We start from the raw sequence: 13,690 nt of genomic DNA on the forward strand, positions 1-13,690 counted from the left end.
ACCAAGTTGTGTTTCAAATTAATACCTCTCTGACAGCGTCAATCAATCAAAACAAGTATTATCCTCTTTGTACTAGTGATGTGTCGGTTGCAAAAGAATCGGCTCTAAGAGTTGGCTCTTTGAAGTGAAACAGGAGCTGGTTTACGTCATTGGGAGCCAAAAAAAAAAATCAAATTGGGAGCCGATTAGTTTTTTTCTTCGTCTTTTTTTCTGTTAATAAAGGCAAATGTCATTGGTCAAGATGTGTGGCGTCGTCCGTATCCACACTGAGCAGCGGAAGGGTGGGAGCACAGGAGGAGTTTTTGAATGCCAATCCTCAGTAAAGACACAATTGTTCCCTAGTTGCTGCTTTTTTTGTTTTGCACTTTTTAATTTCTTTTGTTGTGTGGTTTTGCTGGACGTTGTATTGTTTGACTGTAGTTAGAAATGTGCATGCAGAAATTTGACGTTGTTTATTGAGATGTATCCTTGAATTTGTATTTTATATTATATTTTTTGTAGCTGTTCATTGGGAATTTAAATAAGTCTATTTAAATACATAGGATATCATGTATTTTTTATATTAGTAATTAATTTTACATCATACACATACATCTGAGGAGCCACTTAGGAGCCGAAACAGCCGGCTCTTTTTAGTGAGCCGAGCCAAAAGAATCGTCTCTCTAAAAAGAGCCGGAATTTCAATCACTACTTTGTATAGGCGATATCGTAATAGAGCTCATTAGCGTGTCAATCATACCGCTGTGTGACGCTTCCCCTTTAAGAGATCCGATCCCGGAAGCGGCCGCTCGGGCAGGGGCGGCGGCCACGAAGACCCATGTGACCACAGGTGTAAGCGCAAATAAGGATGATGTCATTCTGCGCAGGCGTCACCTGGGAGACGAGAGCACGTTTTCTTCTTCACTTCATCCTGAAGAGGACAAGGACGAAGTGGAGTCTTTGCCAAAGTAAGTAACATAGCGACCCCAATGACTCAACAAGACAAAGTGTGTTCTTAACAGTAGACACTTTACTCGTTCACGAGCTAAATTCCTGCCATTCAGTGTTCGCTAACACTATACAGTAGCACTTGCTCACTAATTAGCATGGAAGTCATTTACGTGACAATGTTAGCTCTTCCTACTGTATTCATTGCTGTTCATTATGTACTGTATGTATGATGTATGTATATATATATATATATATATATATATATATATATATATATATATATATATATATACACTGTATGTATGATATACGTACAGTACAGTATGTGCTGTATGTATGATACTGTATGTAAATATGCTCTGTGTATATACAGTATATACTGTGTGTATGATGTAGTTTAGACTTGTTGAAAAACTGATCAGATTTAACTGCAACCAGCACACACACGTGCGCGTACACACACACACGCACACACACTTGTATCTGTTGGATGTAAATTGAGTGTGTAGTCACCCTCATTTGAGTGGTGCACTTCCTGCATGACATCATCCTCACACCTGTAATGTTTGCTCTTGCAGTCATATGAGACACACGTGCACGCATCAGCGTATACACAGTGTACACCGATGGATATTTAGAGCATATGTAAATTTTTCTCTATATTTTATATATATATCATTTCTGCATATATTTAGCTTTGAGCTTTATTTACATTTTGTATTGCAGTGTAGTTATTAATAATTATAATAATAACAACATTCTTCCTTGACTCATCATTGTCATCTCAATGTAGGAAGAATGTGAGTCTATCAAAGGGTGAAGCAGTTAAAATTGAAATATCATACATTTAGATGACAGTGTGAACATTAGTGTAGAATGGAAAAAAAAAACAAAGTAGTCATTCACGTCAGTCACCGATCAAAAGAAAGCTGGCATGTATGGCTTCAGGATAAAGAAGTTCCATGTTGACAACCGTCATGAATTTTCCTTTAGGAATGTGAGCGTAACAAGCAGGACGCTGCGCCACCTCCCATTATGGCCTTTTGTCTTTTAGCTGAATGTTCTCACTTGGCTGAACTCTTTTGACATAACACAGCTGACAGGGCCGAGAGGGACAGGAACCGTCTGGAAACAAAAGTGATGAAGATGGAATCACACCGCGTCACAAACATGTTCATCAAGCAGAGAAAATATGAGAAAAGTTCATGTACCTCAAAGGGCGCCCTGTGGAACTCCGCTAAGTTTGATGAAACTCTGGTATGTGGTATTTTTTAATGGGGGTTGGGGGGCCAAATATATTCCACATGACAGCATTGATTGTTTATGAGCGGGCTAACAAAGGACGTCATGGACAATAACCTCGTATTTCTTCATTTGGCATGTTCCTCTTTTCAAGCGGCGTCCATGTTCACGCTTCAGTGGCCCTCTAATCACCCTTGTCCTCATGCTGTGACCTCTGAACCCTCACTGCTTTGCTGGTGCCACACTCAGGATTACACTTGGAAAACTCGAGCTCCTTTTCCTATGTCGGCGTCGTGGCGCCATGATCTGTAAATGTAAATTTTGCAAATTTGCCGTTTGTTTTAAAAAATCTAACAATGTAGAACATAATTATAAACGATATATAACATATTTAAAGTTCCCTGACATGATTCATCAACTTTGCTTAAATAGTATCACTGGGACACTGTGAACATCCAGCAGCAACACAAAATTTTGGCATGACTACTAGTTTGATGAAAAATATACTGAACTAAGTCGACGATCTACCTTGAGAAGCGTTTGTTTACTCTGCTTTTAGCTGAGAGGTGTCACCCCGATGACATCACTTCTGGAAATGACGCTGAGCTGCGAACTAGTTCGTCATGGGTGGCGCCATCAACTATAAATGTCATTTTTGCCGAGTTACCATTCACTTAAAAAAAATTGAACAATTACAAACAATATATAACATATTTAGGCAAAGTTGATGGATCATGTCAGGGACCCTTTCCAGTATAACATGTATCAGTGACTGTCAAAGCTATTGCTGCTGTAGCCACATAAACGTTTGCTTCTTAGGACACAACTATGGTGCGCTCAAGGACTGCTGAACAATGTGCGGAACCTCAACGCTTGAGGAAAAAATATCAGTGGCTCATAAAGCCTGTCAAAATTGCTGGCTTTTTCAACAATGGCACATATACTGCATGCTGTACATTTGACTTGTATTGTCACATATTTATAAATTATTAGCGACGTATGGTGAATGAGATGGCGTCTTTTCGGAGAAAAAAAACGTTAATGAATTGCGAATGTGCCAGGATCCACTGTGGCACAAAATGAAGTTTGTACTAAATATGTTGAGTATACTTGCGTCATAAGTACGTCATAGTAAATGCCATAAATAAAGAATATATAATGTACTATTCAGTTTCATGGTGTTAATCTGACTATCATTGTATTTTAAAATAGTATTTATTATTTGGTCATTATTGTTCGTATACGTTGAGGAATTAGTCAGTTTTGGTGTGAGCATGTTAGCTAAACTCAAAATGTAAACACACACACACGCTGACATGTGTATGCGCGCGCTGGCGCTGTCGTGCTCGCGCCCCAGGTAGTAGCCCCTCCCCCTCGTGGTCCAGCTCTTCCAACACAATGAATGCAATGAATGCTATCAGTGCTTACTGCCTGTTTGCTGCCTTCTCCTCCCCGGTGCTGCCGGCCGAGCTTCCCGGCTCTCCCTCCGGACTGCTGCCTCAGGTGAGCCGCCTCCACCGGCCGGAAGGACCCGGCCAAGCCGCGGCCGCTGCGTGTAGGACGTTTGAACGCGGCGACCGTTACAACTCCTTCATGACGTTAGCTTGCTGGGCTGCCAGTCGGCGCTCACCTCCGCACTAAATCGATACATCTGTGAGAGGATGTTGGCTCAAAGTGGGCAAAAATCGCCGTCGTTTGTTGTCGGTGAAGTTTGCTGGAAGTGATGTAATGCTGCTCCGTCGTAACCACACACACGCACACAGCTCCGCGCCGAACTCCGTTGAAAAAAGACCCGTTTTAACGCCGCTCGTTCACATGGACTTCGATAGTAACATGGACTGGCGTGCTCTTACTATTACATTCCACACATTTAACATCACAACACCGGATCTGTTTTCATCGCTTGTATGCCATTGTGTGGCAGCGGCAACGCGATGGAGGGGGGGTGGTATCAATGTTCAAAAGTGTGACGCATTTGTAAAAAGAATCGCTGCGCAATTTGGTGCAAGTTTGGCTGATTTAAAGAATGGAGCTCGTGCAGCTTCTAGATGGTCATTATTATTATCACTATGACGATGATGATGTCTACAATGTATGAATGAAGTCAGCGAGAGGCTAGAAACAACTTGGTGTGTTTTCATGCCCAAAAGTCATTTGAAAGAGGTTGTACACGCAGTGACGTCACATTACACTCGTAATGGTCGACAACCTGTTGGACCCCCACCGGGGTGTTGGGATGTGATGGTGCACTTGTATGAACTTAGTGATGGGTGACAAATGTGTGCAAGGAGGTCTGATGATGTCCGCTCACTGGAGTGGTGGATTCTGCAGCTGTGGGGGAACAATGCATGCACAACACAATGCATGCACAACACAATGCATGCACAATACAATGCATGCACAACACAATGCATGCACACAACGCAAACATCTCTTCTCCTGTCGGTCACCATGCTCTGGAGTCCACATTGAAAACAAACTGCAGCCAGTCCTGTAAGTCACTCCAGTGCTTTCACACTGCCTGGGCTAGACGGCTTTTTGTATGAATGGCATCGTATGACCCGGCATGTGTAGTATCAGAGCAGTCACAGAGGTGGGACACTGCTCAGTTTAGGCAGATGCAAATAAATGCTGGACCTGCTGTTCTGGTGTTTGGGTTCAACTGGCCTCCATGTTATCTGGCTCCTGAGTCCAGCTGTGGCGGCAAGGTCAACCCATTTTTTTTCATGCCTGCAGATTGCTCATTTCCTCATACCACTTCATGTAAATGCTCCAACTGTATAAGTGCCCACGTATTCAATGGATACGACAAATAAGATGCAAAAGTAATAAAACAATTTTTGTTCTGGCAGAGCGAAACAAGTTAATCTAGTAGAAAATATGGACTGCCCATGTGAACTGGCCACTGGGAAGCAACTTAACAATCGTTTTCATGTTATTCATGTTTATATGCTACACCCCCATGGAGTAATAGCGCAGTGACACTATGGACACCTAGAAATATGTATTCATTAGTGTTGTGAAGGATAAACCGATGCGACCGGATATCCGTTTTGACAAGTGAGAGATGCGGCTGCATGGGTGGCAGCCTCCTGGATGGATAAGAATCAGCCATAAATTCGAGGATGAATGGAATTGTAGAGACGTGCACCGGGTATCGCAAGACTAACAACCGGTTGACAGTCCGTCTCTTAAACAATGCGAGAACCTGGGATGCCGGCAAAAGGTTTGTTGCACATGCGCTGTAGCTTAGCATGACTGAAGACAAGAATGGATGTAAATAGCACTAGCAGCACTAGCATTAGCAGCATGCTAGCTATTCACCAGGAAAGATTTTCAACACATCAGCAAAACATACGTACATTATAGCCATCTAATGGATCTTATTTATTATGTACAGGAACAACATCAAATTAAAAGCACTAAATGAATACAGAGCTACCATCCACCAGTACCAGCCCCGATTTAGTTTTTCTGAGAGGTTGTGCACCCAACAGATAAACACATTCGCACTCAATAAGGTTCAAATCTAACATTTATGCATTCACGCATAGTATCAGCATTTGAGACCAAATATGAGGGGAAAAATACAGTACAGTAGTCTATTTGTGCAGTGTGGGAGAAAGTTAGGTGGTGTGTTCAAGGACCGTCAAACAAAATGGGACAAGTCGCCGCTCGCACCAAAAAATGCAAACATGCAAAAACAGTGGGATTTCTAACTGTATATTATTTTTTGAATAAAATAAGGGCCCATATTTCCAAAATTGATCACCATTTACATAACATTTTATGTAGTTATTACACATTTTTTATTACAAATTTTATTACAAAATTTTATCATTGCGCCTGAACGTTTCCTGTGTGGTCGGGGACCCCTGCCTTACAGCATGCATGGGGATATGGTGTGCTCTTTTACACATTTTAAAATACTGTAAGAATGGCACTTTTACAATTGGTTCTTTATTGTATGTTGTACGATTCATGTCTACAACAAATGTAACCGTTGAATCGTATCAAATAGAATCATATTGTTGGTACACTGTGCAGAATCAAATTATTCTGTTTTTAAAATATGTCCTTTTTTAATCGTATTGTAACTCGTGTATCTAGACTTTTTCATGTCTTTATGCAACACACCACCACCACTCACAGGTTTGGAGCAAATCATTTCAATGGCATGCACCGTTATTTGCAAGTTGTACCAAGATATGTAATGAACAGAGTGTGGATGCGTGTTTGCTGGCGTGGTTGCAAGAGTGGCAAATTTGTCTGGAAATATTGCAAACACTCCCTTTCCCGGGCTGAGACAAGCTAACTAGCTCTAGGGCTGGCAAACCTCTCCTTACTCCATTTCTCCTAATCCCCCGTCAGCCATTGTGGTTGTTATTAGCATTACTTGCAACAGACTCCAGTCGGCCCTTGCAATATCGCGGATCGATGATCACTCCCTCGTTGTATCGCGGTTTTTAAAAAAAGTATTAATGAATAAATGATCACTGTTTTGTGGTTGAATATGGCATATTTAAGCAAATTGTACTTAATCTTCGCCTAAATTAAGCATTTTCAAGAATAAAAATGGCAAAATGAACTAACTGCACTGAAATACAAAAAGAAGACAGAAGAAGCATTTGTAGTAATTGTAAATCCAGTACTGCATTCTACATTGACCATTCGTTGTCAGTGTTCGGTGAGAGAGGCACGAGACTTCTCACTTAGGTTCCCTAGGGAACACATTTGCTGTGACACTGCTCGAGCAGGAGTTTTATTTACATCTTATATGGCTTATTTGCTCTTATCCTGTCTACTATATTGGGTAATATGAGTGTAAAGCCATTTGCGCTCTCCAGAAAAAAAGAACAAGGAACTGCTAACATGTGAGTCTGTGTTATATTATTTATGTCTAATATGTCTTATTTTCTATGATTATATCAACCATATTGGGTAATAGAAGTGTAAGGGTGACTATAAGGGTGTTATTTCATGCCTTGAGGGCTCTAATAATGTTAAAAGCCATATTTTGAAGATCATAAACAGATTTTCTATGCCATAACAACGAAAATATTCTATTTATTAATATTGAATCCTACTTAGTGGAAATTCGCTTACTGCGGTTGGGTCTGGAACCAATTAACAGCGATAAACAAGGGATTATTGTACGGCATGCAAATAACAGTGCATGCCGTTGAAATGATTTGCTCCAAACCTGTGAGTGGTGGAGGTGTGTTGCATAAAGACATGAAAAGTCTAGATACACGAGTTACAATACTTGTACAAATCTGCTTTGTTTTGCTCCTATCATCCAATCAGAGGATGGAAAAATGCTGATGTCATTGTCAGCCTGCAAGCTGGCCCTGTGAAGCAAATCTGGAATCTGACTGGTTAAAGAAACAGCCCCATTGCTAATGGTGTTTAAGTGACACCCGCCAGCACTGCTGAAAAAATGTAACATATACAGTACATAGACGCACAAAATGAAGAGAGTAGACTGTTGGGAATAAATGAATACGATTTCACAGAACAAATAGTAGACCTGAAGCTGTAAATGTAGGTCAGTACTTCTGCGGGGTTGAGGAGTTGAAGTACTTTGGGTCAACTGTTCATAGCAATGGAGAGTATGGAAAATAAGTGAAGAAGCAAGTGCAGGCAGGCTGGAGTGGGTGGAGAAGAGTGTCACGGGTCATTTGTGACAAAAGACTATCAGCAAAAGTGAAGCGAAGGATTTACAGGATGAAAGCGAGAGCAGCCCTGATGTTTGGTCTGAAGACAGAAGCTCTGACCAACAGACAGGAGGCACAGTTGGAGGTGGCAGCGCCGAAGAGACTTAGATTTTCCTGGGAGCGACGAGGACAGGCAAGTTTCGAAAAGAGCAGGTCAGAGGAAGATGATGATGAGAGGCCAGACTGAGATGGTTTGGGGAAACCCAAAGAGGAGGTTTGTAGTTGTGGTTAGAGAGGACATTCAGAGGAACAGGGCAAATGGAAAATGGACAAGCCCAAGTTCAAGAAGAAGAAGTATATACACTTCTGATCAAAATATTAAGACCAGTGGAAACATTGCAAGAATGTACATTTGGCGCTGTTGGTTCTTAAGGAGGTTTTAAGTTTCAAAATGCAAAAGGAAGAACCAGAAGTGAGGCAAAAAAAAAATTCGAGTGAGCAATTCATTGCAAACAAGCATTAAAGTGAAATAGGCTGTTCATCAGCTGATCAAAAGTTGAAGACTGTAACTACAAAAAAATGCAAAATCCCCCTAAAGTAGAAGTAAAATGTTGAAATAAAGAGTGAGTAATGAGTAGCTGTGCCATTCTTGTTAATGAGCTGAAAAATGGGTTTGGGCATGCTTGATGCTGGTCTTTCCAGGAGGCTAGTGGGAATGTTGCTCCAGGTGGTGAAGATGGCTTCATGGAGAGTATCCACTGCCTGGAACTGATATCCATTTTTCACTTGCCATCTATCCCCAAATGTTCTCCATTGGATTTAGACACGCAGGATGGTCTAAAAGAGTGAGCTTATTCCTCTGGAAGACGTCCTTTGTGAAGTGCAGCGTTGTCCTGTTGAAAAAGTCAGTCATTACCACACAGACGAGGGCCTTCGATCACGACGGATGCCCCCTGCAACATCTCCACATAACCAGCTGCCGTTTGACGCCCCTGCACAGCCTGAAGCTCCAGTGTTCCATTGAAGGATTATGATGGCGCCCCCTCCACCGTGCCGTGTGGAAAACATCTCAGGTGGGATCTCCTTGTCATGCCAGTAATGTTGGAAGCTGTCAGAACCGTCAAGGGAGAATAAACGTTTCTTCCACCTTTCAATGTTCCATGTTTGGTGCTCTTCTGCAAATTCCAAGCGCACAATTTTGTGGCCTTGAAGGAGACAAGGCCTTTGAAGAGCTTTTTTCTTCTTAAAAGCCTTCTCTGGCAGATGGCGTCTGATGGTTAGTGGACTGCACAAGTAGCAACCAGTGACAACCTTCATTTGAGCCGAGGTCATTCATTGGTCCCGTGTGTTGACGGACAGCCAATGGGATCGTCTGGCTCAGGGCCGATGACATTTTTTTAGGGTCTACCACTTGACTTTTTTTGTACCATAACCCTTATGATGTTTGAAGAAGTTTCAAATGACTGTCTTACTTCATCCAACCTCAGCAGCAATGGCGTGCTGCGAGAGGCCTTGCTTTTGCAGATCAACAGTCCCACCCCGTTCAAAGAGAGAAAGCTCTTGTGCCTTTGCCATCAAGAGATCATGACAGTGTGAATACCTGACACTAAATCACATTCAGTCCACATTTTTGCCAACATTTGGCCTTTTAAAGGCTGTGCTCTTTAAACTGTATCAGACACCTCTATCTTTAGTCAAGCTAGCAGGCATAGGTGTTGAATCCCAAACTTTTCCTCAGCTGTCCTCATGTAGCTGGAGCTTTCCTCTAGTACAGGGATGTCAAACTCGTTTTTACGGCGAGAGGGCCACGTCACAGTTCCGGTTGCGTTTAGAGGGCCGTAGCTTTGCCTGACGTGTGCGCAACTCGACTGTTAAGGCGTTTCACCTCTCATCCAAGCAGGCTTCATCAGGTCATGCTCAAAAACTAGATAAGACAGCTCTGAACTTGGGGTGGGGGGCAGGAGGTGGGGGTGCATGATACAAACGTTTATTCTATCAGGTTGAGGTACGCCCCAACCAAAACTGGTTTCACTCTTTTGTGGTGAAAAACGACAGTCGTTAAGCTGCAGTGGAGTGAAACCTCTGCCTGCCAATGACAGTCATTTGGGTGGAATGAAGAGGATTCATTATTTCCAGGCTTTGGCAGGCCAGAAAAAGCTACAGTATGTGGCGGGCCCAGTATGGCCCCTGGATCTTGAGTTCGACACCTGTGCTCTAGTGGAGATGTGAGCTCGTCCCAGAAGGAGACCACCAGAAGTGAAGTCTTGTCTTCACTGGCTGGGTTGAAGTGATTGAAGCCCTCCACATTCCCCACTTCTTGAAGTTATTTTGATGCTCGGCGGCGGATTTTCATGAGTTGTCCTTTTCGTCGTTTGGCTTCAAATCGCTCCCACACCCACCCTCCAGACAGCCTGCCAATGAGGTCAGCCGCCTGAGGAGCTAGACAACGACTGAAGATTTACTCTGTAATTCTTTTAAGACTTTCACAAGAAAATATAGGCAGGGATTTAAAAAGTCCTGAGGGAAAAAAAGTCTTTTTTAGATTTCTTTTACCCTCATGTCCATCTCGCAAGATTCACCAGGACCTATGTGATTTTATGTCCTCTATCCGGAATGTTTGCTCACGTCACAACAGCTAGCGTGAAGCGCCAGAGGTGACCTCGATCGTCAAGCTAGCTGACATGCTGCCCCCGTCGTTGAGGACTCGCAGCCTGGTGACAAAGAGAAAGTGAAAGAAGTCTGGCCGCTGTCTGCCTGTCCCAACGTTTATCTCGGTCGCTCCGGCCATGTTGGCTCCATCCCAGTGTTCCCAGTAGATGCCAGAGTCCTGGCAGCCCTGCAGAGCGGCTGCATGAGGCTGGCACTCGGCCTGCACGCCAAATCACAGGCGATTATAGAGTGTGTGTGTGTGTGTGTGTGTGTGTGTGAGACACACTGGTGGGTTCTTACATAACTAGTTTGATGCTGTATCAGCCTGAGAGAGAGATAGAGTGAGAGAGAGAGAGAGAGAGAGAGAGAGAGAGAGAGAGAGAGGAAATGACCTCTCACCAGCTGAAGCATTCCTAGCTCTCTGATTGGTCATTACTCAATGCAGGTGTGCCCTGGGGGTGGGTCCTTTTTGGATGTCATTCCCGCGTTAGCAAATGTGACAGAATGAACGTCTCGGTGTTTTCCTTGAAGAAAGAGCACATTGTCTCCTGCGGATTCTGTGACTGAGCGAGAGCAGCGTTGAGCTAAAGTGGAATTGTTTATCCTTATTAATTAGTCAACCTTATTTTTTCAAGTTGATGAAAATGCTGCTCTTATTTTGCAATATTCTGTCCTGAAAAAGTGGGCGTCCTGCCAGACTTGTTTTTGTCAACCATTTTATTTTTAGTCTGAAGCCTTGTTTACGCTTGCACGTACTTTGTCCTCACAGTGGTACGCAATTTTGCGTGCCAAAGAGTAAATTGGTGGTAAACAGGTGTGAAGTATGTGTCAAGGAGTGCGGGGCTGCATGCCAGTGTGCGCCAAGAAAATGCTGAAATTGTGCCATGCATAATTTCCGTGAACTAGTCGTGAATGCAACGTGAACACACCGCAGCACATGTGCAAACAATGTGGGGCTGCGTGTCAAAGCGCGCCTCAGCGTGTCTCATTCACATGAATGGGTTAACTGATACCTGGGGTCCCCAACCACTGGGCTGTGGGAAACTTTTAGAGGCGCAATGATGTTATTTGATGTTATTTGTTGCGAGCAGCAACTTGTCCCACTTTGTTCGACGGCCCTTGAACGCACCATCTAACTTTCTCCTACGCTGCACAGATAGACTACTATACTGTATTTTTCTTTCACCTCATTCGGTCCCGAATGCTGATTCTATGTGGGAATGCGTAAAGGTAAGATTTGATGAGTTCATTGAGTGCTCATGTGCGCATTTGTTTGGTGCACAACCTCAAGTTAATTCATGCTAGCGCTTTTACCACACCCGACGTAATAATCTTCTCTCTGAAAAAATAACTCCAGGCTCGGGTGGATGGTGGCTCTGTATTCAATTCAATTGCAATGTTAAATATTGCTTCTGATACGTGCTTGCATTATTATGCCATATATTATCATTACATTACTGAAAAAATGCTAAATGCTGCTAACTTGCCACGTTTTAGTCATCAAAGGTCTGCAAATAGCTTGTCAAATCATTTTGTCGTCGTTAACGAAAACAATGCTGCCAGCCCAGAAAAGGGTCATGCCTTTTTTGTGACGGCCTGCAGGGGGCGACTGCTTCTTTTTGGAGTCCATCTCTTCACTTCACACGGATAAACACAAAGACTCAATTTGATTTGCACAAAGCTTCTTCACGCGCTCCATCCTGCTTTGTCGTCATGTCGGCTCGTTTCACATTTTGTTTTGAAGCCGTTTAGTTGAGCGCGCAGACTCTTCATGTGGGCTGCGTTAATCCCTCCCACCCTTCCCTCCCTCGTTAGCTGCTGCTAGCACACTGCTGCTAATTAGAGCGACGTGGTTAGCTGAGTAGCTACAGACAGACGGCCTAATCCCATGCAGACAGATCTGGCTAATCCCTTGTCACCTCCCTCTAATTCTGACCTGTGCTTTACCTCCACAACAAACACACGTCTTAGAACCTGAATGTTTGTCCTTTTCAACACCATCCTGCAATTAGGCAACTTCAAACTCAAAGGTTTTTTGCAACTTTAGAGCCACTTTGTTTGTTCAATTGAAGCGTTTGAACTTTTCAAATCGGGCAGCCCTCTTCATCATCATAATCAACATTTGGTGGTTTGTCTGAAGCAAACACGGATGACGCGTTACACAATTACACAGCAAACATTTCACACATTAATGCAGACCAAGTAAAGAATATTTTCATTGTCTTCTGCTGCTGTTTCTGAGACGTGTCTCAAACGGTATTACAGTGGAACCTCGGTTAGCGTACGCCCCGGTTAGCGTGTTTTTTTTTTGTGAACAATGAAAATTGATGCCAAAATGTTGCATGTATCTTACAATTGTCGTTAATACACTGTGTGAACGCATTTTTGTCAAAAAACCTCCTTGTTAGCATTCTATTAGCTTGCTAATGCGCCCGTCTATGATGTCATCAGCGGTCAACTTTGTAGTTCTTTGCTTACTAACACAGTCGTTGTTCTTCGTTTATCGCGGTGAATTGGTTCCATACCTGACTACGTTAAATTCATTTCCCAGATATAGGATACAATGTTAATAAATGGAACATTTTTGTAGTTAGGGCATAGAAAACCTGTTTATGACTTTCTAAATATGTTTTTTAGCATTATTAGAGCCCTGTAGACATGATATAACACCCCTAGAGTCACCTTTACACGCCTGTTATTCATTGTTTACGTCACATTGCTCAACTTTTATGCTGCTGGAACTCGAGATGGCCACTAGCTGGCGAGATACCAAGCTAGCGAGCTAACCAGTTTGCCTCGAATTTATTTCTTCTACTGTAAACTGAAGAAGCCAAAAACTTCCCACTTCGATACGGAATGGGAGGATAACTTTTTTTCACCCTATCATGTGGGACATGCCATGGCTGACTTCATGACTTCATGCAGTGTTAAGGTAATGTCATGTAAGCTAATGTCTCATCAATGTTTTCTGTCATTACTGCCGCCTAGTGACCAGAATACTACATATCACTTGTATTTCAATATGTTTTGACTAATAATAGACCATAGTCTTCTACAAAGCAACTATAATTAATTAATTAATTAATTAATTTCTGAAAAACTGAGCCATAGCGAGTGAGCAATAATCGAACCATGATATTGCGAGGGACGGCTGTACAGTGGAACCTCGGTTAGCGTCTGTCCGGTTAGTGTGTATTTTTGGTTAAAGTAAA

The 13,690-nt window shown here is 42.8% G+C and overlaps 1 protein-coding gene and 1 long non-coding RNA gene across 8 annotated transcripts in view; one reads left to right on the forward strand and one right to left on the reverse strand.

Annotated features, from left to right (window-relative positions):
* Window positions 1-792: 792 nt before the first annotated feature.
* The window catches only part of LOC129193695 (inactive ubiquitin carboxyl-terminal hydrolase 54-like), a 49,503-nt gene continuing 36,605 nt past the window's right edge, over window positions 793-13,690 (forward strand). For 5 of the 7 annotated variants that reach the window (XM_054798219.1, XM_054798222.1, XM_054798223.1 and 2 more), the window contains exon 1: window positions 3,533-3,675. The gene's annotated coding sequence lies outside the window, so the exon portion shown is untranslated. Of the gene's footprint in view, window positions 948-3,532; window positions 3,676-11,093; window positions 13,411-13,690 lie in introns of those variants that run through there. The other 2 variants (XM_054798221.1, XM_054798220.1) reach the window with 2 other exon arrangements.
* On the reverse strand, window positions 1,263-4,122 carry LOC129193699 (uncharacterized). Its single transcript, XR_008573591.1, has 3 exons — window positions 3,601-4,122; window positions 2,142-2,478; window positions 1,263-2,055 (listed from the first exon to the last, which is right to left on the reverse strand). It is a non-coding gene; the product is annotated as an uncharacterized LOC129193699 (long non-coding RNA).

Source organism: Dunckerocampus dactyliophorus, chromosome 14 (assembly GCF_027744805.1).
Source record: "Dunckerocampus dactyliophorus isolate RoL2022-P2 chromosome 14, RoL_Ddac_1.1, whole genome shotgun sequence".
Classification (NCBI taxonomy): Eukaryota; Metazoa; Chordata; class Actinopteri; order Syngnathiformes; family Syngnathidae; genus Dunckerocampus; species Dunckerocampus dactyliophorus.